The following is a 25,357-nucleotide window of genomic DNA, read 5'->3' on the forward strand; positions in this document are numbered from 1 at the left end:
TGCAAAAAGAAAAAAGTACAATCTCTGTGGTTACACTGTCATACAGCAGAGTTCATGGTCATATGAGACAAGTAAGCTATACCTTCATGAAGGATGTTTTAGTAGTGGGCCATTTCTTTTTAAATCTCTAAGAAACATAATCTCCAGAGCATTATTTTACCGGAACTAGATATTTTTCTTTTCTAAATTTTAAACCAATGTTCTCTTTCACCATCAAAACCACGGCACCAGTTTTTCTCAACTTTTATTATCATGGAAATTTGTCACCAACAAGCCTCTTCAAATAAATCTTGGTCCTATTTTATTCTTTGCCTCTGAGTGGCTGTAGCAGCTAATAATTCTACGATGTGCAGAGATCCCCCATGGGGAGTGTGTTAGAGAGTTCGCTTTCTGTGTAAAAAAATGTGGTTCATCAAGAGAGTCTCATCTGGAATCCCCTATGGGAACTCCCCTCATGAGAACTACTTAGTCCATTAATAGACCCTTGAGGAAATGATATAAGAAACTCACGTCAATCTCATTCTGCAGATTTTACAAGTTCTCTGGGCTGCTTACATGTTTGTGGATAAAAAAGCTCAGTGACACAACCTGGCTTTCTCTCTTCCTTAGAGCCAATGAGCTCTGTATTTGTTCCAGGAATTTGTGTTTAAACATGAAGCCCCAAAAGAGACACCTCACCTAATCTCAGGCTCTTTCCATCTACCGTTCACTCAGCACCACCCAGAAAGTGGACATGACCCATATCACTTTGGAAAGTGAAGGTGAAGGTTGACAAGCAGGGGGGCCGTCAGAGGGACTGCAGGCTGTCCAGGGTGGCAGTGCTGGACCACGGAGATGACACACAGGAACCAACAGGAGCCTTGTGGGTGTCCCCTGCCAAAAGGGGATAGAGAGGAGCGGCTTGCTCTTTGGGAAAGTGACAACAGCGAGGATGGTGGATGGTGACTGCTAACGTTTGCTGAGTGTTTACTGTGCATCCGGCACCCAAGTGTTTCCAGTGGACGAAAACACTCGGGTAACACCAGTTCCATGAGCCAGGTACTGTCATTAGTCCCATTTGACAAATGAGGATACAGGCAGTCATGAGGTCACCTGCTCGGGTTGGAAAAGGACAGAAGCAAGTTTGGACCCTAAACCTTCAGGGTCCAGAGCCCGGGCTCCCAACCAGTCACTGAGTGTGGGATCCTACCTTCTATTCCAGTGCCAGTGGTGGAAGGCCTGGTCATGTCAATCAAAGTGTGGGATCTTCGAGAACGTTCCCGTCCCTCCCAGGCAGGCCGTTCAGGTCAAAAGTGTCCCTGATGTTTCCTCTGTGGAGACAAGCAACATGTCATAGCAGGATCCCAATGAAACGTGCAAGTAGCTTCAAAACTGGCTTTACTTTTCCTAAACACTCCTGTTTCTTGGCATAAAAGAGAAAATAAAAGTTAATGTGTGAATATTAGTCAGCCATAAAAAAGAATGCACTAATGTCATTTGTAGCAACATGGATGGACATAGAGATGATCATACGAAGTGAAGTAAGCCAGACAGAGAAAGATAAATATCATATGATATTGTTTATATGTGGAATCTAAAAAAAAAAGCAAAAAAAGATACAAATGAACTTATTGCCAAAACAGAAAGAGACTCACAGACATAGAAAACAAACTTATGTTTACCAAAGGGGAAAGGGAGGTGGGGGGAGGGATAGGAGGTTAGGATTGACATATACACACTCATATATAAAATAGATGACCAACAAGGACCTATTGAGAGCACAGGGACCTATACTCAGTATTTTGTAATAACCAATAAGGGAAAAGAATCTGAAAAGGAAGATAGATATATATATATATATATATATATACACATATATATATAACTGAATCACTTTGCTGTACACCTGAAACTAACACAATATTGTACATCAAGTATACTTCAATAAAAAATAAAATAAAAAAAGCTAATGTGTGATAAAATTACATACATTCAAATATCAAATTTCCTAATTCTTGAAAAGATAAAATGTGTGTCTCTGTACACAGGTCTCTATACAAACATCACGTATTTGTTCCGCAAATATTTCCTAAGAACCAGCTGTGTGCCTGGTCACGGTAAATGCTGGACTTGAAGAATAAAAGCCCTACTGCCTGCTCACAGGGGTCTCCTAATCTAGCCCAGGACCCAGATGAATAACCCAGCAATCACAGCCCTGAGCTATGTGCTGCTACACTGTACACCTGAAACTAACACAATATTGTACATCAAGTATACTTCAATAAAAAATAAAATAAAAAAAGCTAATGTGTGATAAAATTACATACATTCAAATATCAAATTTCCTAATTCTTGAAAAGATAAAATGTGTGTCTCTGTACACAGGTCTCTATACAAACATCACGTATTTGTTCCGCAAATATTTCCTAAGAACCAGCTGTGTGCCTGGTCACGGTAAATGCTGGACTTGAAGAATAAAAGCCCTACTGCCTGCTCACAGGGGTCTCCTAATCTAGCCCAGGACCCAGATGAATAACCCAGCAATCACAGCCCTGAGCTATGTGCTGCTACAATAGGCCCAGCGCATCAGGCAAACGCAGAGGGCTCCCAGGCCCGGCAGGGAGGGTCAGGGAAGCTTTTTCCGGGAGGGAGCAGAGGGTCAGGGTGATGATGATACCTTGGCTGAGCCCTAAGGATGCTTAGGAGTTAACAAAGGTTTGGAGAAGATTGTTCCAGAAGGAGGAAGCAGTCTCGGATACAGAGGGGTTGTAGTTTTCCCTCCGTGATTCCACGTGATGGGTGAGTAGATGGAGAAGGGCAGAACCCCCAGGAGAGAAACATGGGAGGTGCCCAACAGTATCTGCAGATCTGAGCATTTTGGACGTTCCTGAAGGCTACAGGGGAGTCGCTGAGAATTTTCTCCTTCAAAAAGTATAACAGGGACCTCTCTGACGGTCCAGTGTTTATGACTCGGCGCCTCCGCTGCGGGGCCAAGGGATCCATCCCTGCTCGGGGACCTAAGATCACGCAAGCCACGTGGCGCAGCCAGAAAAAAACACTATAACATAATCAGATTTGGTTTGTAACAAGAGCGTGCTGATAGAGGCTGGGAAAAAAATGGAGCAACAAGGCTGAAGGATGGGTGAGGCCTGTGGTGAATATAAAGGCTGAATACTTTGACTATTTTAATAAATAGGGACATAATAAAAAGCAAAATAACAAATAATATTTCTTCTATGCACTGCATTAAGATCTACTGCCTCAATTTTAACCCTTCGTAAATTCAGGAGTCTGAATTTCACAAGTGTTTTTGTGTTACCACCCACCCATCCCCTAAATAAAGCTCTGACCTATACAGTGTTTTGGTGGGGAAGAAAGTTCATTGTGTTTCTTTTGGGTCTTCCACACCGCAGATTAATGAGCTCCACCTTTCTGTTCTTGGCTGTTAAATGATCTTCATGTGAAAACAAACACATGCCAGACAGACAGGACGTGAAGAAGATGGGGAAATAAAATAATTTACGTTTTGAGCTGAGGTACAGGGATATTATAACCTGTAAATCCTACCAGAAATAAATATGCAAACTATAATAGTTTTAAAAAAAATTTAAGTGGCTTCTGCACATGCAAAGCAAAGGAAAGCTTTTATATGTGTCAGTAATCCTAGTAATCAAAGGTCTTCCCATGGAATTTCTTCCATCAAAGAGCAAGTATTCATTCGCCTCTTAAACGTTTGTAAATTTCTAGGCTATGATATTTCTGAGATCGTCCAGCGTTCTCTCATCCTTTAAGAGAGCAAACTCTGCAAACTGCTCTTTGATGACAAGCACCAGACATGAAGGTTTGGGGCCAGCAATTTGTACAGGTTGCAATTTCAGAGGCTCTGTGTTATTCTGTCCTTCTTTTGCCAGAGACCTACTTTTAATATCTTCCTACCGAAGAGGAAAAGATAGAAACCTGAAATAATAGTCAAATTCACAGGGAACTGCTCTGTCAGCTGCCCAAGCCCTTCCTACCCTTCCTATCAGCAGATGGGCGGCAAATAAGTTTGTCTTCCCCTCCAACAACTTGAAAGCTTTGCGCTTCCTCCTGGCTTTAGTACGAGGGCATATTTGCCTTTGTGGGCAACCAGGTTTGGGGAGTAGATTTAATCTTCCCGCTTCCAGTACCTCTCCCAGGGAATCTCACCTTTTCCCACTTGAGAAAATTCCCATCGTACCCAGCAGTTAGAGTCTGCAAATGTCTCATTACCCCCTAAGTTGCAGGAGCGTTTATGTAACGTTGTCTTGAAGATTTTCATCCTACTCATACATGATCTTAATCCGGAAAACTGTAAATTGTTTAGACTAAGAACTTCAACATAAGCTGCTTTCAACATAAAAGCTGAGATGCAGCAAATAAGAATTCAGCTTTTTTTTTTTTTTTTTTTGGTCTTTCCATTCAGAGACTTAAAACAACTTGAAAAACTTTTATTAAATGAAAGCAGTGTAATCACTTCAGACGACATAACATAATAGACATCAAAGATACACACAAATAAGATACGGACTGCTGTAGTTGAACAACATGAAAGCATGCATGCTTGCATTTGGATTTTGTTTTACATGCATAGGCTATATACAACAGATTTGCTTATTTGAGTCAGATGTGGGTTTTGGCAAACGACTCTTAACATTTTCGGTGGCCCGTTTAAAAAAGAAAAGAGAAAAAAAGGTTTCACCTTATCTGCTGCGAGAGGTCCCATTTAAATAAGGGTCAACTCTGTTGTTTTTCCTCTTGTAAAAATATTCCCAGCTCTTTAAAGTGCCTGAAACCCCAATTTTTACACAGATTTCCCACCTGCTTGTAGAGAGAGAGGAAAGCCTACTGATTCAGAACCCTGAGGGGAAGCACGGCACATCGACTGTCTTTGCAAGGTGCAATTGTATCCAGACAGTACTGAATCTGGGCGTGGGAGATTCTTCAACCTCTAGCGTTATGGGCTACTCATCACTACTGGCCAGTCCCCAGAAGAATGAACTTATGGAAAAGCATCTTTGAGATGTCCCGATGTGCCAGCCTACATTCCTGGAACGTGTACTACCTCGTTATCCAATTTCCAGGGGCAGAACCCTTGAGACCTGCATTCCAAGGCAATGAGGCTGAACCAAAGCTCTGTCACAGCCGATGGCTTCCACCATGCCTAGAGATCAAAGTCAGGGGACAGGGGCTGGGGCAATAGGTGTATGTGATCCCGGGCACAAGGTGGGGTGGTGCGGGGAGCAGAGCCCGTGCCCCCCAGCGGGCCGCTGGGCTGGCGCAACACAGGTGTGGACCTCAGGTGGGATCAAAGCGTTGTTTGAATATGACTTTGAGGGGTCGAGTTGGCCCATTTGTGGGAGTCACACCGTAGAGCCGGGAAGCCATGACTTAATTATCATTTACCAGGAGTACCTTATTAGGAAACGTAGGAGGCGAGGGGTGAGCTCCTAACAGCACCTCGTCGAACTTGCACGTGAGGCCAGCACCTTTTCTCCCCCGCCACGTCTTTGAGATAAGCCCCCTGGGGTGACTCCATCTTCCAAGCGAGGGTTTCTTGATCCCGAGCCTTTCACGTCAGAAGGAATGTGCCAGAAGCTGGGAGAGGACCAATTTGTTGAATTATACCCCATTCTCCTGCATGTGTACAAAAGAGAAAGGGCAAGACGAGCAAACAGTCGCAGGTTGTTTTATGTTTCAGTGAAAGGGGAGAAGACCCAGGAATGCCGCAAAGGACCGCGGGGTTCAAAATATAGAAAAACTTTCTTTACTCTCCAAACAAAGCCGGAATGGTGAAGAGAGAGGCAGGAGTTATAGCCACAGCCTTACCAGGGACCTGGCTGCCTCTGCCGGCAGCCACTGCTGTTTGGCACAGGAAGAGACAACTGTGGTCTTGTTCCTGTATTCTTGGAGGTGTCTGAGACCCAGAAAGGGAGGGATGTGCCCTGAGAGCATAAAACATAATTTATCTACCTCCCGGGGTTGACATGTCCCCCGCCCAGTGCCAAGAGCGTGTTCCAGAAATCGGTGACGTTTCAGGAAGAAATCATTGTTTTCGTAAGGTGTTGCCTGTGTCCCGTCCTCGACTTGGTGCCAAACAGAAACAGGGCAAATAAAACAAGATAAGGAGAATTTTGGAAGCGTGAGCATGCCTCATTCCAACAGCTAGACGGCTGATCTCTTATCAAGCCTTTATCATGGCCATAAAGGTTTCAGACTCAGCCAGGACGTACAAGGCCGGGGCCAAAACAGAAGTCTGTGATCTAGGTATTTTATGGAAGTTTTGTGGAGGCTTCTGTGCCCGGCGCTCTACTCGGTGCCGTGAACACAAGGAACTGGAGGAGGTCCCGGTGAAGAGCAGCCCACAGTCTGTTGCCACATTGTCACTTAAGAGGAGCTGGAATAAAGTAAAAAGCAGATGTGCCAAAGAGCCCCAAGAAGGAGGAAAAGGTTAACAGTTCCACATGGGCTCGTCTTGAGAGATGCATAAGCAATAGAAAGACCTTTTGGTCCGGGGAAACAGGGCCCTTATATATTTTGTTCCCTCCGCTTGGAATATGCTCCCAAGAGCTTTGCTGGCAGCTCCTCTCTTTAAGACTCAAGCCTCTGCTGAAAGGGCCCGTCTTCAGAGAGGCCCCCTCTGATTCCCCTCCTGCATCACTCTCCAAACTCCCCTTTGCTTTCTTTACTGCGTGGTACTCATCACGATAGGAATTTCAGATGACTCTTAATTATTCTATTTGCTGTTTGCTTATGGTCGCTCCTACTGCGATGTAGGCTCTCTGTGAGGGACAGGACTCTGCATGTCTGGCTCACCTCGGTCTCTCCAACAGCCAGGGGGCTTGGCACGCCATCGGGGCTCAAGAAATATTTGGATAACTAATAGAGAAAGCAGCCATACTTTATTGGTCTGTTTTTAACACGGGCAATTTGTTTTCATCACTGAGAAAAATAAGGCGAAGCTATTTGCAATGCAACAGAAGAGGGCTTAGCATTTCAAACAGGCGTGATTTCAACCTCGGATCGGAGTTACAGCCCCGAACGTGTTTTGAGACTTCACTTCAAGCTAAAAGCCCCAAGGTAAGGGGACTACATGCTTTCCATAAGAAAAGCCCGTATAATCTGGCAATTTTATTGATGCAAATTACTGTCTTAACAGCTTCATGGTCAATACTTTATTTCTAGAATGTAATATGGTTTAAGGGGGGAAAATGTTTTTTTTCCCCCACACAGACTCAGAAAAGTTTAATGCATCCTAAAGTGTGATTTTATTGTGAGCTCATCAGCTTAAGGATAGAAACCAAAAGATTTCAAATTCAAGTTCTGCCTCTATTATCATCTTCCATCTAGTGAGAAGTGAGTGAGGGTCTCTCTGTGTCGGTTTCCCTCACTGCAAAATTAGGGTAATAATAGCTTCCCTCCCCTATCTCAGTGAGATGTCGGGAGGATTAAAAACCATCACCTTTTTAATTTGTGTAGAACGCGCTGCGATTTTAAGGAAGGTGTGAGGTTCACACGGCATAGTGTTCATCTCAACTTCCTGGAATACTTTAATGGAAAAAACGGTTAGAAACGCAGCTGCTGAGAGAAAGCACAAGCCAGCGAATCCTCTGTGTGATTGATGGGGAGAGTCAATGATAATAGTATACACATTGGACTTGGCGGGGATTTTCCTTCTAAAGAAGTTAAGTATTTTATAAATATTATCTCTTTCATCCTTTTAAACTTCCTGTGATGTGGCATTTATTACTCTCAGCTTCCAGATGGACAACTAACCGCAGAGAAAGGTCTGATCTTCCCAAAGACACATGAGGACTGGCCTCTGTGTGCTTGGTGAAGTGGGTTCTGGTGGATGGAATCACTCATTCATTTGCTCACTCACACGTCCACTCAGCGGGAAACGTGGAGAATCCATTATGGGTCAGGCACCCCCTCAGGACGTGGGGAGGAGGTGGGGATGGATGAAGCACGTTGGCTCACGTGGAGGTGAGGAAGACCACAGAGGCAAACACAGTGCAACAGGAAGAGAAGGTGAGAAGCCCTCAGACAGAGAGGTGGAATTTGTTGTGATAAACAATAAAATAGCAGGATGACGATGATGATGTGTTTATTTGTAGAGATACAAACCGACTTTATTGACACGGGAGGATGTACAAAAATACGGCTAGGTAAAACCCAGGTTAAAAAAAAGAGTAAGAAGGGCATGCTTGCTGTGTGTCCTTCATGTAAATGTGTGTGTGTGTGTGTGTGTGTGTGTGTGTGTGTGCACACGCATCAGAAAATAAATAAGGCAAGTGTCAAGCTGTTAAGATAGGCTATGTCAGTATGTAGAATTATGGGTCATTTTTCACTTCCTTTTTTATAACTTCAGGTATTTTCTGAATATTTTTACAGCAGGCATGTATTGAATTGTAAATGGAAATAGATTGCTGATTATAAAATAACATGTTGATTGACAAATATATCAAGTAGTGAAAAATAAAAGTGGTTAAAATAGGAAGTAAAAGTTTTTTCTTAATCTCAACTATCAGAAATAACTACCATGATCAATGTGTTTTATAGACATCTACATTATCATTCATATATATATATATTTTAAAGGGGATTATCACTGGGATTCTGTTACAAAATTATACACGCCTCTCCAGGTTAATATATGTTGGGTTTTTTTCATTTTTTTAATGGATAGACCAAAATATATTTAACCAAATTTCTATTATTGGACTTTCTTTCTTTCCTTCTTTCTTTCTTCCTTTCTCTCTCTCTTTCTTTCTTTCTACCAGCAGCTTGTTATTACATAACCCTGTGCATATATCTTCTGGAACTTTTCAGAGTATTTCCTTAAAATGAATCCTACAGGTGGGATTAATGAGTCAAAGGCCTATTTGCCTCTCACATACATTGCAAATAATTCCTGAAGCTGTATCAATGGAAGAAAAAAAACTTCAAATAAGTTTTATTTGAATTATTAGTCTCAGAATTATTATTATTCTTCTCAGATTTGGAAAGATACATCACATGCAGTTACTTTACACAGGATACTACAAGAAAAAAAGTCAGTAAGTATCCCAAGAAATTAAAAACACTATTTAAGAACACTTAAATGATCTGAGAAGCAGAGAAAAACAGATAAATCAAGTAAACAGAAGTACATGAAACAAAGGGATTCTTCCGAAATGCACAGAAAATGTGAAATTATTTTTTGCGAAAAGGTTAAGAGACAAAAACAAAAGTGATAGATCCAGCACTTTAACCGTACAACAAAGAGGTGTTCTAAAAGAAGAGAGTGAAAAGAGTGATGCGGATGAGGTGGCAGTGGGAAGGGATAAATTAGGAGATTGGGATTCACAGATACACATTACTGTATATAAAATAGATAAACGACAAAGTCCTACTGTATAGCACAGGGAACTATACCCAATACCTTGTAATAACCTATACGAGAAAAGAATTCAAAAAAGAATATATATATATATAAAACTGAATTATTTGCTGTATACCAGAAACTAATACAACATTGTAAACCAATAAACCTCAATAAAAAATAAAAATTTAAGAAATAAACAGAAAAAGAAAGTGAAACTAATTCTTATTCCAAGTTGATCCAGATAACAAAAGACTCAAAAAATAAGAAATGGCTTCAGGATGAATATTATATCCAGAGTACTATCAGTAAAGCATGGCCTCAGTGTAAAGACTGTAATAGCGTGATTATGCAAGCTTTAGATGCACCCTCAGAATATTTTATGTGTGTGCCTGGCAGGACCTCGAATAATCTTAAGGCCTTTACCCTGAGATCTTCTCTCTTAGACACTGGGTACTGTAAACATTGAGATGCTTCAAAGACCCTTCCAACTAAGCAAAAAGTTTTCTGAGATCTTAAGGGTATTTTCTCACAGCATCCTGACTCTTGGCTCATATAAAGAGAATATATTAGAAAAATGTGAGTCTGACTTCTGTCTCCTGAATTGTACTATAATGTGATACACGAGGAATCTATGATGTTTTTAAAAGAATTATATCAGCTTGGACTGAAGCAATCAGGGGGACTTTGGTTACCCCCTCCTCAAACTACAATGGGCAGAAAGAAAGAAGACAAAACATTCAGATGTGAAGTCTATATTTTATGGAAAAAGAAAGATGACTTGAAGGAAGAAACAAGAAACCAGGGCCCAAAGCCAAGAACCATGGAGAATCATTCCCAGGGAGCAGATAATTCAAAGAATTGGCAATACGTGCCCAGCTGGATTTCATAATTGCTGTGGACCAATGACTGCCAAGTGCCTCCCATTTTCCTCACTTTTGAATGGGATCGTCATTTGTGGTTTTTCTATGCCTGTCCAACATTGTATGTCTAGTGTGTATGTGTAGATAACTTCTCTCTTTGGTTCACGGGTCTTCAAATAGAGTGGGTTCATGCCCAAGGAGACTCATCCACACCTGGGCCTGATTTAGATCATAAAACCCTGACCCTTGAAATGGAACTTGAACTTGAAGCTATCTCAGTATAAGTGAGACTTCAGGTGGAAAGGGGGTGTTAGGAAGTGGTGGCAAAGGCAGGGGCTGCGTACATTTTGCATGTGGGAAATATGTAAATGTGTTAATAATTTGTGGTAAGAGAGTGGACTATGGTGAACTAAAGAGGATCACTTTTTTTTTTTAATATTCATCCTATCTCCCCCATTGAATCTGGGTGGGCTCCCTACTGCTTTGAACAACGGATTATAGCAGAAATGATGTGGTGCTACTTTCCATGCCTAGGATTTAAGACTGGACATTCTGCATCCTGTCTCTTACAATACTTGTCCTTTGGAATAAGCCACCAGGCTGTGAGAGCCCAAACCACATGCACAGGCCACATGGAGGAACCCTGGCCATCAGTCCCAAGTGAACCCCCAGCACAGCTGCCAGGAACAGATCATACCACCTGCCACCCTGTGTGGGAGCCTCTTTGATGGTCAACCCAGTCAAGCCTTTAGACAACTCAGATCCCAGCTCCTCCTTGACTGTAACTACACGAAAGACACAAAGCAAGAAAACCTCACAGCTGGGCCCAGTCAACTCACAGAACTGCATGAGATAATAATACCTTGTTGATTTAAGCCTCTAGGTTTTAGGGTAGTTTGTGACCCAACAATAGATAGATGGAAATATATGTGTATATATATATATATACAAAGAATTAATATCCATAATATGTAGAGAGCTGCTGCAAGTTGATAAAAAAAGACAAAGAGCTCAATACAAAAAATGAGAAAGGGGGCTTCCCTGGTGGTGCAGTGGTTGCGCGTCCGCCTGCCGATGCAGGGTAACCGGGTTCGCACCCCGGTCTGGGAGGATCCCACATGCCGCGGAGCGGCTGGGCCCGTGAGCCATGGCCGCTGAGCCTGCGCGTCCGGAGCCTGTGCTCCGCAACGGGAGAGGCCACAACAGAGGGAGGCCCGCATATCACCAAAAAAAAAAAGAAAAGAAAAGATAGTCCCAGCTAGTGGGAAAGACAATCACGCTTAAAAAGAATTACACTATCTTGTTATAAAACCATGAGAAAATGTATAAAGTGTTTGGGGAGCAAATAGGAGAGGCAAGCAGAAGATGAAGCAATTTGTTGCCATTTCTCCAGTATCCGTTCTTCTCTTTCTGGAGACGGCATCCTTCTTTGCCTGCAGTGCTGCTCCATCATCCTCTCCAGCCAATACACCCACCTCCTGGCCCTTCCCCCATAGAGGTGAGCACATAACCCAAGAATGGCCCATCATAATGCCCCATCCTCCTGGCCACAGTGATTGGTCCAGGGTGAACACATGACCCAAAGTGGACCAATCGGAAACGTTTCTTGAGATTTTCTTCATGGATGCTGATAGAGAAAATCTCTAATGATAGCAACTAGATGCACATTTTTCTCAAGTTTATTTGACTTGGTTTTTGTTCACTCTCAGTTGAATGAGTCCTGACTAGCACAGAGGCATTCTAGGAAGAGAAAAACCTGTGATGACACAAACATGGCACATCTATGATACAGCAAATACAGAAAAAGGTATTTGTAACTTTCCTTTCCAACCCACCATTTTGACCATATTATCTTGATATTTTGATCCTGGCATTTTAACCATGTTCCTTATTCTGTATTCTGCCAAAATATGGACTGTGAGTGTCAGAGAAAATGGTAGGACATACACAAAAGAAATAGATTATCAACACAATAGATCATCTGACCGTTCTGAACAATCTTGGAATGCCTGAGAGAACTGTTCATTATAGTCTTTTCAATTAAATGAAGATACATGGAATAAGTTTTTTATTCAATCCATAATAAATAATATTGGAAATTACAATGAACAAAATAAAAACGTCAATAAGGGCTAAACCTAAACACGGTAAATTTTTAATCTCAAAAATTCTACCCAGAAAAAAAAAAAAAAAGTCTTTTCAAGTCTTTCAGACTTGAAAGAAGGAACTGGTACGATGTGAAGCTTACAATGGAAGAAAAGTGAATTAGAAATTTTAATTTTGTGAAAGAATGTGTTAAGTGCACTGATACTGTGATGCCTAATTAACAAATCAAATATCAAGTATAATATTAACACACGAGATAATCTTCCCAATCAGATTTTTTCAAGTAAATAAAAAACGCAAAATAAACTGTAAACAATTCAATTGTGCTACATAAACATTTAGACAAGCAATACTTTGATTTACCGTATCAGCTAGAGAAAACATTCTCTCAATAAAAATTCGCTTTGAAGTTGATTCAGTAAGATGAGAGCCTATTGATTCCATATGTGCATCACTTTGGTGGAAGTGTACATTTCAAGGGAAGAAGTGTCAAAAAATGAAGCTGTAGAAGTAGGAGGATAAGATTATGAAGGATCAGGCAAGTAATACGAAAGGCTTTGGACTTTATCCTGAATACTATTAGGAATCTATGAATCACTTTTCAAAGGGGAGTAATCTGATCAGCTCTTCAGTCAAGTCAAATCCCCGCAGTAGCTCCATGGAGAACGAAGTGCAGAGGAATAATATTGGAGCCCAGGACACGAATGAGGCTCTTATCCACTAATCCAGGACTGGGAGAGTGTCTGGACTCAGGGAGGGGCCAAGGGAAGGGAGAGAAGGGAGAGAGGCAGGAGATACCATGTCAGTGAATTTGACGGGACTCGACTGATTAGACATGGGCTGGAGAAAGAATGAAAAATGGCCCCCGAAATCCCACCTGGTGCATTTGGGCACACTTTGCCAAGAAAGAAAATCAGGAAAGACTAAAGGGAGGTGATGAGCTCATCCTGGATGACTGGTCTGAGGTGAGTACAGATGTCCATTAGCCAGCTTGCATCTATTGCTGAAGGAGGTGTGGACTGGGGCAAAGTAGTCCAGTGTATCGATGTACAGTTGATCCAAGAAGCCATTTGAGATAACTGTTTCATTAGCAACAAATAGAACAGACTTCAGAGGGAAAATCTGTTTGTTTTCTTCTTAAAGTAATAGCTATATAGAGCTCTGTGTGCTATATATATTTTATTTCATTTAAAAGAAACTTTTAGGAGCCTTCGTGTTCTTTTGTTTGTTTGTCTTGTATATTTTAATTCGCTTAATCTTCACAGCAAGCATAGGAGATGAATGCATCCTTTTCATTTTTTTTACTGTTGAAAAAATACTGAGAAACAGAGACGTAAAGTATTCTGCCCAAGGTAACATATAGAGTAAATGGTACAGTAAGGAACCAAACCCCCATGATCTGGACTCAGTCTTCATTCTAACCACCAGGCAGTACTGTCCCTGACTGTGTTAACACCACATTTAAGGGACCAGCAGAAGAAATCCAAGGGAGGAAAAACCAGAAGATACAATCAGAGAAGAAAGAGGGAAAGCAGAGGGTGTGGTGTCACAGAAGATCAAGAAAGGTTGGGTGTCAAGGAAGGAGTCATTGAGAACGCTGTGACACAGAGGGGACCTTGAATATCAGGGCTAAAAGTGGCCCCTGGGCTGGGATGGGTGGGTTTTCCTGTACTTTCTTGTGGAGAGTTAGAAGCAAAAGCCATGAGATAGTAGACAGAGCAGAAGAAGGGAGGAATGGAAATGCAGATGACGAGCAAAGAAAACTCTGTCCTCCCCTGCACAGCGATGCTTCTTCAACGAAGTGACAGCAGTGAAGGGGGACCTAAGGCCCTTTCAGGTTGTGACAGGAGAGAAGGACACACGAAAGCTAGGGGGACTTCCCTGGTGGCCCGGTGGTTAAGACTCTGTGCTCCCAATGCAGGGGACACAGGTTCGATCCCTGGTCGGGGAACTAAGATCCCCCAAGCTGCACAGTGCGGCCAAAGATTTAAATTTTTTTTTTAATTTTAAAAATTAAAAAAATATAACCCAAAAGCTCAGGAAAATTTTTTGTTTTTTTAAAAGAAAGCTTGGATAGGGCACCTGAAGAGGAAGCGGGACTCATGGGGACAGAGTGTCTGCCAAGTAACTTTAATTTTACACTTGAAGTTAGAGATGAGGTTATATGCCAAAAACGACAAGGTGGATGAAGGACTAGGGAATTTAGAAAGAATAAGAAAGGGCTGAAATGTCTACTGTGGGAATTAGGAGGAAGACCTGCCTAGAGATGCCTCCTCTGAAGTTATGGCTCCTCTGGTACTGCAGGGGCAGCAATCCATCATGGTTTGCCCAGGAAGGTCCCAGTGGACACCGATCATGTTTATATCATTGTTTCTCTTTCCAAAGGGTTCCTTTTGGGAGGTTATTGTAACCCTAATATTAGGATATGTCTTAAAAAAGAGGCTTATAATAATGTTCATTCTCACAATGTTACCAAGGGTGAGATTCATTTTATACAGTGTGATTTCAGTGGGAATTCATGGGAGAAATCTTACCAATCTCAGTATCCATCTATTAACTAATTCAGTATAGGTACTGTGTGTCTTATAATCAGTAGGACAACCCTTTATGCGTTGATTTCTAAGAAATTTGGAGCAAAATGTATGCCACACTCCAAACAAATATATCGAAGTCATGGACGTGTCTTTTGTGTTCCGACTTTATCTCCTTTAGGGCTTTACTTTTCAACCCTTACATTTCCATTGTCTGTCATTTTAATTTTTTGCTTATTTTGTTAAATATACATAATTTTGTAAAAATATCTTAAATTGTTTCTGGAACTAGAGGTTTCCTTCAGTCTTTCATTCATCTTTTCACTTTTTAAAAAACAGTAAGTAGGACAGTATAAAATGTGGAGTCATGAAAAAAATCAGATGAGTTTTTTATTGTTTTAAGTTTCAGAAGATCTTTCTAATTTGTTAAAGACAAATCAAACTGGTAACACAAATGTGAGCTTTACGGTTAGGTAAAGTGACGGGGACCAGAATTGTGACATGATTCTGATGGCCCTTTGCGGAGCTGAAAATGTGAGCAGGTGCTATCTGTTTACTACAAGCCTCTTTTGTCCTTTTTTCCTCAGTTTACAGAAACCCAATTTGTTGAATGGGGTCAGACCCTGTTCTGACCAATTCAGATGTCATCTGGGCATCTTTCTGGAAAGACGTTCCTCCCTGATGAAAGGAGAACTCCTGTCCCATCCCAAGCATGTTCTTCCGCCCCACCACACCGTCTTCCTGCCTTTGGGGAAGCGTTGTGGAAATTCACGATGTCTGTAGCCACGGCCACTTTGAGACAATCGGGAGAGGACTGAAAGGAAGTGAACCCAGGGTCCTGAAACCATCCCACGGGAGGTGACTGGTCTTCTTGTTAAGTGAAGAAAAGGATGCCCTTTTTGTCCGCACTTCTCTTAATCAGGTATTATATCACTTGTACCCGAAAGCATCTTAACTGATGCACAAGCATTCTAGATATAAAACAAAAAAACACTCCGCTGGGGTCAGCCCAGGAGTTCCTAGAAGATTCATTCCACAGCCCGTCACCTTCGTGAAGACAGTGAAGAAACAGGATGTCACCTCCTGTACTGAAGTCTCCTCACTGCCCCATTACTGTCCCGGAGATGCAACACACTTTTAGACAACTAAAATCAAAACACATTCCTGAAAGAATTATTTTAAGTAAAATAATTATGTATATGATTTGCAGCAAGATGAAACACTGGGGTGTAGGTTCATGGTTGTGTTGAATTTTCTTTTTGGCTTCCTCCATCTTTAAGCTGTTGTATTCTCGCCATAGACTACTTTCACGATCAGGAAACAAAACAAATATTATTTATGAAATAAATAGTCCCCACATTATCATTTCTACACTTGGCATTGAAAACCCATCAAGAACAAAAGTCAGGGTGGGACCAGCCAACAAAGCTTAATTTGAGAGGATGTTTTCCCAGCCTCTGGTTAGGATAGGAGAGCAAGATACAGCTTAGGTGACAAGTGTCTATCTACCCGGCTCATTCCCCACACCAACAGCTTGAAAGCAGTGCCTCTCCCGCCTCTTCTTCATTGCTTAATTTCGGTGTCTGGGACTGTCTGTTTTCATCTTCCTTTCTTCATATACATCCTATTCTCATTAGTCAATGCACTAAATTCTATACAGCACATATATTCCTAATAGGAGCCTGTTAACACATTAAAAGTATAAAAATAGTTATTTTGTCATGACTTTGTAAAATGTCATATCTATTAAACACCTATCAAGTTGTTTTACATGAAAAGCCTTAATTTGTCACCAATATACGTCAATATCAGTTAGTTTCTTCCCATCCATTCCCAGTCTACTAAAGTACATTGAGTAAGAGATAGTAGCCTATTTTTAATCTCCTGGATTACAGCTTTAATGACCATTTGAAGGCTCATTAGGTGGCACTGCCTGAAAAATTTTGTTATGAGTATAATTTTAGAAGCAGAATATGTGGCTCAAATAAGACCTAAGGGCCCTTCAGAATTGACTGCCCTTTAAGCAGCATTTGAAAAAAAAATAGCTTTCAGAACTTTGTACAATATGTGTTTAGAAATGGTCTTTCCATAAAATCTCTAGGCTGAAAAATAGAGTTCTCCAATGAATATATAGGCAATCAATAAAATGCCACATTATTAATTCACCTTAGAGTACTTTGATGCTTTCAACATTATAATGTTCAACTAGAGAAAAGAGAACATAGTGGAGGGGGGTAGCCTTTCATTTAAATTGGTGCTTGAGCTTTGCAATTACTTCAAATGTCATTGCTGATATTTGAAGAGCTTTCCAGTGGAATTTTTCTCAAGTTGGGTATTTGACTGACATGATTAACCTTAGGCCCCATCTTGATGCCACTAGACTATACGATGAAAAAATTAATTTTATCTTACAATGTGTGCCAGACTTTCAAATGGTGAGGAAACTAGAATCAAAAGATTATTCTGGGACAAAGATCATCATATGAGTGATTAAATTTTAGATCATGGGCAACTTTTTATTATTAAATTGGTTCATTTTGCAAAACTCTTCTTCAAAAATACCTTAAAGCAAATAAAAACATGCATCAAATGTGAAAAACTTAGTAACAAAAACAGGAAAACTTTATAAAAATCTGTTGCATATTATATTCATTAATTAAAGGATAATATTATATAATATACATAAGACATTTGTCAGTAAAGCAGTTTATATAATTTTTTGGCTAAAAGAATCTTTGGAAAATGTTCATTTAATATTTTAAAAAATTTCCTCTTCCAACTTCACATTAATATTTGTTGATGATTTCTTCCATTTTAGTTGTTCATTATGACTTTGCAGGGCCTGAAAAGACAATTTTAAACATAGCTTTAATTTATTAAGCACATTCCCATATAATGTTAGCAACTGATTAAAAAAAAAATAGTACCTGAACTGTTCATTGAGTTTCAGAGTTCTATTATGTCTTACTTGAAAAGTTTTCTTTGAATCAGCCTAGAACACAAGAAAGTTCTTGTTTGGTTTATCATGTAACTCTGTCCAAGGAACCCAAATAAAGAACAAGTGTTGGGAATTTGGAAATAAAACAGGATGATTGAGAAAAGAATAGTGTGAAAATTAACTGACTTTCTGGGCTAACAGTATCCTTCCAAATAGCACAGCTACTGATGAACCACAGATCCAAATGTCGGTATTAAATTCTCCCACAAATACACAATGTTACTTCATATTCCAGGTATAGAAATAATCTTGTAAAACAGGACGATCAAAGTACTGTAACAGAACTCAATAGTATTTAATACCTATGTCTTTGGAAGGGCGTGTTTTAGAAATTTTGATCATAATGCAATCAGCTCAAAGCTGTTAAAGTATGGATAATTTCATTCATTTTTCCAGTAGGTTTCTGCCTTGAATAAGTAAACAGTAGGTAATGATTTGTGCCAAAGTCCCCGTAACACTCCATTAAACCTAAAGCATAACAATCTGATCAGATGTCTCTCTTATACTCAGACGCTGACTTGTGACTTTGTGAGTTACTCAGCTACATCAGGTCACATCAAAAGTCTCGACTTTTCATCTTCCCCAAATCCCTGATGGTTTTACATCTGACACATCTTGAATCTCGGCATTTTGACCTTACTCTTCGACCCAAATCTGATACAGTCTGAGAACTACTATTGAAATAATACTATGTTATTACTTAAGGAGCTGAATGGATCAGCAAATAACATTGACATTAGCAGAATTTCAAATTTTTACATTATTTTTTATCAATGTCTGGCCCAAATAAATCACAATGATGCATATATCTATCTACATCTATATCTATATGTATATACTGAGTCTCATACAATATAGCTGACACTAGATAGTTCAGATTAGTCAAACCAACCTAAATACCACATCAAAGAATTGGATGTACATTTTATGGATATCCTGACCAAAATTTTGGAAGTTCATTGCTGAAATTAATATCCAAGTAAGGTTTTCAGTCTTCAATTACAATTCATTGTAGAATACACTGACTGTAACGCTGGATTTTTATTAATTAATAAAATTATATGGGGGGAGGGATAAATTAGGAGTATGGGATTAACAGATACACACCGCTGTATATAAAATAGATAAATAACAAGGATTTACTATGTAGCACAGGAAACTATATTCAATATCTTGTAATAACCTATAATGGAAAAGGATCTAAAAATATATATATATGTATAAGTGAATCACTTTGCTGTACACCTGAAACTAACACAATATGGTAAATCAACTATATTTCAATAAAAAAAATTATATGTACAAATGTTTGGCAATTCCTGAGCCCAAGATGATGACGATAAAACTGTTTATTGAATTTCCTCAGATTTTAGAAACTTATTTCCATTTACTCTTTTTGTTTGTTTGCTTGTTGTGCCATAATGCCTTTTTTCAGGCTTTATTGAGATATAATTGACATATAACATTGTGTAAGTTTAAGGTATACAACATAGTGATTTTACATATGTGTACATTGCAAAATGATCACACATATTTATTTAGAGATTTCTGTCTGCAAGGCTTGTAACATCTAGGCATCGATGATTGGCTTCTACACAAGCCTGGGAGGCAGAGTGGGTATTACTATAGTGCCCTTTCGCACAGATGAATCTGTGTGAAACGTTTTAAGTTTTCGAAATATATAGTTTAGGAAAAGAAAGCCTCTCATAAATCCTCTCTTCTGAAAAGCTCTGAAAACCTCAGGGTGAAAAAAACATGCCAGTTACTCTTTATGTATTATTGAAAGTTCTGAATGCTTCTAATTAGTTATTGTCACTCAATAGAATCACGTAAGCCTGAATATCTTCTATTTGAGGAATGGAATTCAGAAAATCCATGAACTTGGATAGGGAAATGAATAAAATTGTACCTTCCCTTTCACTTCCTTCAATGATGAATGTAAGGAAAAAACCACAGTAGCACCAGCCATACCTGGCACTTTGTCACTAATTGAAATTACCCGTATTTTCATATCAGGTATCTCTATTCATCATGCTCATCAAAGAGACCCACACTTAGATCTCATTAGTCGTGTATGCATAATGAAACACACAGACTACTATGTTAATGTTTTTTCATTATTTCATAATTGTTTTTAAATATTATTTGTTTCCTTTGAAATCCTATGTATTTTATTTTATGCATTTAAGAACACTGTTTTGAGAAGGGTTTGCCAAAAGGGGTCCATAGCACAAAAATAAGTTAAGAGTTCCCATCCTAGACTCGCTTTAGTGACTTAATATCTCATAAGAAAGCCTATATGCATTTCTCAAACACCTTTCAGGGGTGATACATGTACCCCTAACTTGAACTGAAACCTGCCTTTTTATAAATTCACTGGAGATGTCTTTAATGACTTCCCATGTCCTACAGGATAACCTCTACATTATCTTTTACAGCCAGTACGGTCCATGCCACTGACTAGACCTCTTCGTTCCCCAAACTACATGGAATTTTGAACCTCTTTGCTCATAACCTATCCTTTACCCGGAGTCCCATTTCCCTGCAAATATTCACTTGCGGTGATCTGAGGCCAGTTTTACTTATGCAATTGTCGTTTGCAAACTTATTCAATTTAATTTAATTCTACACTAGCAATATCATTTTGAATTTTCTTCCTACCCTCTAACACAAAACTATCCTTTCTGATTAGCAATATAAGTCTGTTTTATACAGAAGAAGCTCTCCTAATTGATATGATTGACGCCTGTACTTAGTGAAAAAGTTGATTAAAAAAGAGTAAGATGAGGGACTTCCCTGGTGGCGCAGTGGTTGGGAATCCGCCTGACAGTGCAGGGGACACGGGTTTGAGCCCTGGTCTGGGAAGATCCCACATGCCGCAGAGCAACTAAGCCCCTGCACCACAACTGCTGAGCCTGCGCTCTAGAGCCTGCGAGCCACACCTACTGAAGCCTGTGCGCCTAGAGCCCATGCTCCACAACTGGGGTGGGGAGGTCACTGCAGTGAGAAGCCCACACACCACAACGAAGACCCAACACAGCCAAAAATAAATAAATTTATTTTTTTTTTTAAATTAAGATGAAAATGATACATGCTTATTGTAAACATTTTAACTAAAAACAGGCAAAGGAATAATCTTTGCCAGTGAATGAATGTAGGGCCAAGCAAGACTCATTCTCTGACTATGGGTCCTCTGGTTAGAGTTCAGTGTGATCTTTCTCACTTAGAAATGTGATGTCCCTTTAGCACATCACTCATGATTTCCAGGTGTTTGTGTCTTTAAAGTGAAGTGAGATCACAAAGGTAAGTTGTGAAAACACCAGAGGGCACAATCTGTCCAAATTTTGATGACTTTTCTTCTTCCGTGGACTTGCCTATAATTAATGGGCAGCAATTACTTTAGTGGTGAGCTTTTACTGAATCATTGCAAAGCATTTGACTTAGTTTTCATAGAAACAATGCTTTTTCCTTTCTGCACTTGTTTTCCACCATTTTGTCCTACTTAATTATATCGTTTAATCACAAACCTAATACAATTAGCTTTACCACGTTTGGGCAGGGACTAGGGGGGATTTGCAAACAACTGATTCTTGGTAGTAGCTGAACTGGGACGAGTGACATGTCCAGGGACCAACAAGGGAGAGACTCACCACCATGGAGTAGAAACTGGCACATCAACAATGACTGTCAGTGGGTTTTACAGAAAAAAGAGACATGTTGTTGAATCTGGCAAGAAAATTATGTGCTGAGAGCTACCACCATAAAAAATAGGATGTACATCACTTTTATTCACTTTTACATTTCCAGATTCTAACTACCTCAGTCTTTTATATAATTTCTATAAAGTAACCTTAGAAAAATAAGTGTTTTTAATACAGAACGTTTCAGAGTTTTTTATAAAGGAAAAAACAGGCAGTGGAATCAATGATTCAATGTTGGACATTGAAGTCTGAACCCATCCCACTTCGAAAGAGGTGTTTAGGCACATGGGGACCTCACCTCTCCCAGGCTCCAAGGCCCCCACTCCAGTTTGGCAGAGAAATTTACTTATAATTGACCAGCGTGTGAAATGAATGGGCAGTAGAACAGCATATATGCAAATGTGACACCTCCTCAACCAAAACAGCTAGTACAAAATGTTTAAAACATAGGTGCTTTAAAACTTACTTTACAAAGACAACACTTTCACTAACTTCTAAATTGGTAGAGAATGATGAGATCTGCCTTCTAGCAAATTTTACTATTCAGCATCAAATATTACATTTAATTTATTTATTATTTTTGCTGTGTTGGGACTTCGTTTCTGTGCGAGGGCTTTCTCTAGTTGTGGCAAGCGGGGGCCACTCTTCCTCGCGGTGCGCCGGCCTCTCACTATCGCAGCCTCTCTCGTTGCGGAGCACAGGCTCCAGACGCGCAGGCTCAGTAGTTGTGGCTCACGGGCCTAGTTGCTCCGCGGCATGTGGGATCCTCCCAGGCCAGGGCTCGAACCTGTGTCCCCTGCATTAGCAGGCAGATTCTCAACCACTGCGCCACCAGGGAAGCCCAAATATTATATTCAAAAAACCTGAATGTAGGGCTTCCCTGGTGGCGCAGCGGTTGCGCGTCCGCCTGCCGATGCAGGGAACCTGAATGTAAAAAAAAATTCAAGGACTTAAATCCACCTAGTTTATACTCCACACATACAAAAAAGAACTATTTCTGAACTTAATGGGAGGGATTTTGAGTAGAACAAAGCAGCATAACAGAAGCCAGAGGATGCAGTAAGACTTTCCAGCAGACCTTTAAAATGACAGTCTTTTGTGGACACATATTCTAGAGGTAATCAGTAGCCCCTGAAAGCATCACCACATTCTTTTTTTTTTTAATAGGTCTTTATTGGAGTATAATTGCTTCACAATACCGTGTTAGTTTCTATTGCACGGCAAAGCGAATCAGCCATATGCACACACATGTCCCCATATCCCCTCCCCCTTGAACCTCCCTCCCCGCCTCCCTATCCCAGGGAGATGGGGTCCGTGCTTTGGGAGCACTACCACATTCTACTGCAACACTGGGTTTTCACTAACTTCTCTGTTTGTGAGAGTGTTTTACATGGTTAAAATGACTAGAAGTACAACCTTGGAAAGCCACTCGCCTTGTCCTCACGCTGAAGATGAGGAATGGTGTCTCATAGGTTTCCAGGGTATAGGTAAAGAAAATCTCCACCATAATTTGCCTGGGGTGCTGCAAGCAGGCACCAGTCCAAGGTGGCTGAGTGGTTGACACACAAGCACTCAAAGGGCAATCAGCTCTCTGACTCCACCAATGCAAAGCCCAGGCTATTAAACACCATGGGTGTTGCACCTATTCACGCAGCTGACGGCTGGACATCGCGAGTAATGCCTGGATGCTCTTGCCCTCATTGATGGCCCTACAAACCCTCGAACTTTCTATGCTGGAGAAAGGCTGTGAGAACATTCTCTCTTTGGTGTCCCAGACTTCCTAAAGCAGTTCTATTATGGACTGAATTGTGTCCCCTCCAATATCTGTACATTGAAGCCCTAACCTCCCAAAGTTGACTATATTTGGAGATAATTAAGGTTAAATGAGGTAATAAAGGTGAGTCCCTAATCCACAAGGACTAGTGGCCTTATAAGAAGAGAAAGAGGCGCCAGAAATGTCACACACAGAGACAAGGCCATGTGAAGATGCAATGAGAAGGCAACCATCCACCAGCCAAGGAGAGAAGTCCAAACAGAAACCAACGCTGCCAGCACCTTGATCTTGGACTTCCAGTCTCCAGAACTGTGTGACAATAAACTTCTGTTGTTTAAGCCACCCCATCTATGGTATTCTGTTACAGCCGTTCGAACAGACTAACACAAGCTCCCAAGCCAGCACCACCATCGTACATATCTCCCCATAACACCCCAATCCCCTTCCCTCCTTCCAACCTTCTGTTTTCCCTCCTTGGGCCCTTGAAGAGAGAAGCCCTTAGACAAAATATTTTCTTTCATATTGTATTTGCTGACCATCAAGAAGAATTTGATGTCTCATCACCATGGAGCCCCAACCCTTAAAAATCTAAATTCTGGTTTCCCCTCCCTGGACAGGAAAAGAAATAATTTCATCCTTCCTAATGAGTCACCCTACTCAAAGAACGGGCAAAAAGCATTAGGCCCAAGCCACAAAGAAAAACTCAGGTTGAGTTGTTGTATCCTGTTCCACATACTTATGTCTTAGCACAAGGAAGAAGCATGTCTAGAAAAGAGGAGTGAGAAAAGGTTTTGGAGCCAGATAGGCCAGAGCTAAAGTACCATCACTGAGTCTCCATCTTTCTACCTTCTTCTAAAAGTTGGTATGATAATATACACATCATCAGACTAATGAGATAACTGAATAATTTTAATGGATGTTCAGTTGTTTCCTATATGTGTAATGGTGACACTGAAACTATTGAAGAGATCAAATTGCCCCCCATCTTTTTAAAAATATATTTTATTTATTTATTTATTTATTTATTTATTTATTTTATTTTTGGCTGTATTGGGTCTTTGTTGCTACACGTGGGCTTTCTCTAGTTGCAGCGAGCAGGGGCTACTCTTTGTTGCGGTGTGCAGGCTTCTCGTTGCAGTGACTTCTCTTGTTGCAGAGCATGGGCTCTAGGTAAGTGGGCTCAGTAGTTGTGGCACACGGGCTCAGTAGTTGCGGCTCGTGGGCTCTAGAGCTCAGGCTCAGCAGTTGTGGCACACGGGCATAGTTGCTCCACGACACGTGGGATCTTCCTGGACCAGGGCTTGAACCCATGTCCCCTGCATTGGACATGGGTTTAAATCTGCAGGCACATTCTTAACCACTGCACCACCAGGGAAGACCCCATGTTCCACACTTTTAAAGATGGTAGTAGGAAGGCATGAAATACATTCAGAAAATATATTTCCTGAAAATAGTTAAAACACCAAAGTGTTGATACCTGAGGGCTTTTTTACTATCTGGAAAATTTCTTCCATAGAGCACCTCAATTCCTCTACCATACCAAATTAACCAAGGGTTGTTATCCTCCAAGTGAAGCACTTCAGTTAAAAACACACTCGGGAGGACCTTCAACATGGTGGAGTAGTAAAATGTGGAGATCACCTTCCTCCCCACAAATACATCAGAAATACATCTACATGTGGAACAACTCCTACAGAACACCTACTGAATGCTGGCAGAAGACCTCAGATTTCCCAAAAGGCAAGAAACTCCCCACTTACCTGGGTAGGGCAAAAGAAAAAGGAAAAAACAGAGACAAAAGAATAGGGACGGGACCTGCACCAGTGGGAGGGAGCTGTGAAGGAGGAAAGGTGTCCACACACTAGGAAGCCCCTTCGCAGGCAGAGACTGCAGGTGGCAGAGTGGGGAGCTTTGGAGCCACGGAGGAGCGCACAGCAACAGGGGTGCGGAGGGCAAAGTGGAGAGATTCCCGCAGAGGATCGGTGCCGACCGGCACTCACCAGCCCGAGAGGCTCGTCTGCTC

Source organism: Physeter macrocephalus, chromosome 13, assembly GCF_002837175.3.
Source record: "Physeter macrocephalus isolate SW-GA chromosome 13, ASM283717v5, whole genome shotgun sequence".
Lineage (NCBI taxonomy): Eukaryota > Metazoa > Chordata > Mammalia > Artiodactyla > Physeteridae > Physeter > Physeter macrocephalus.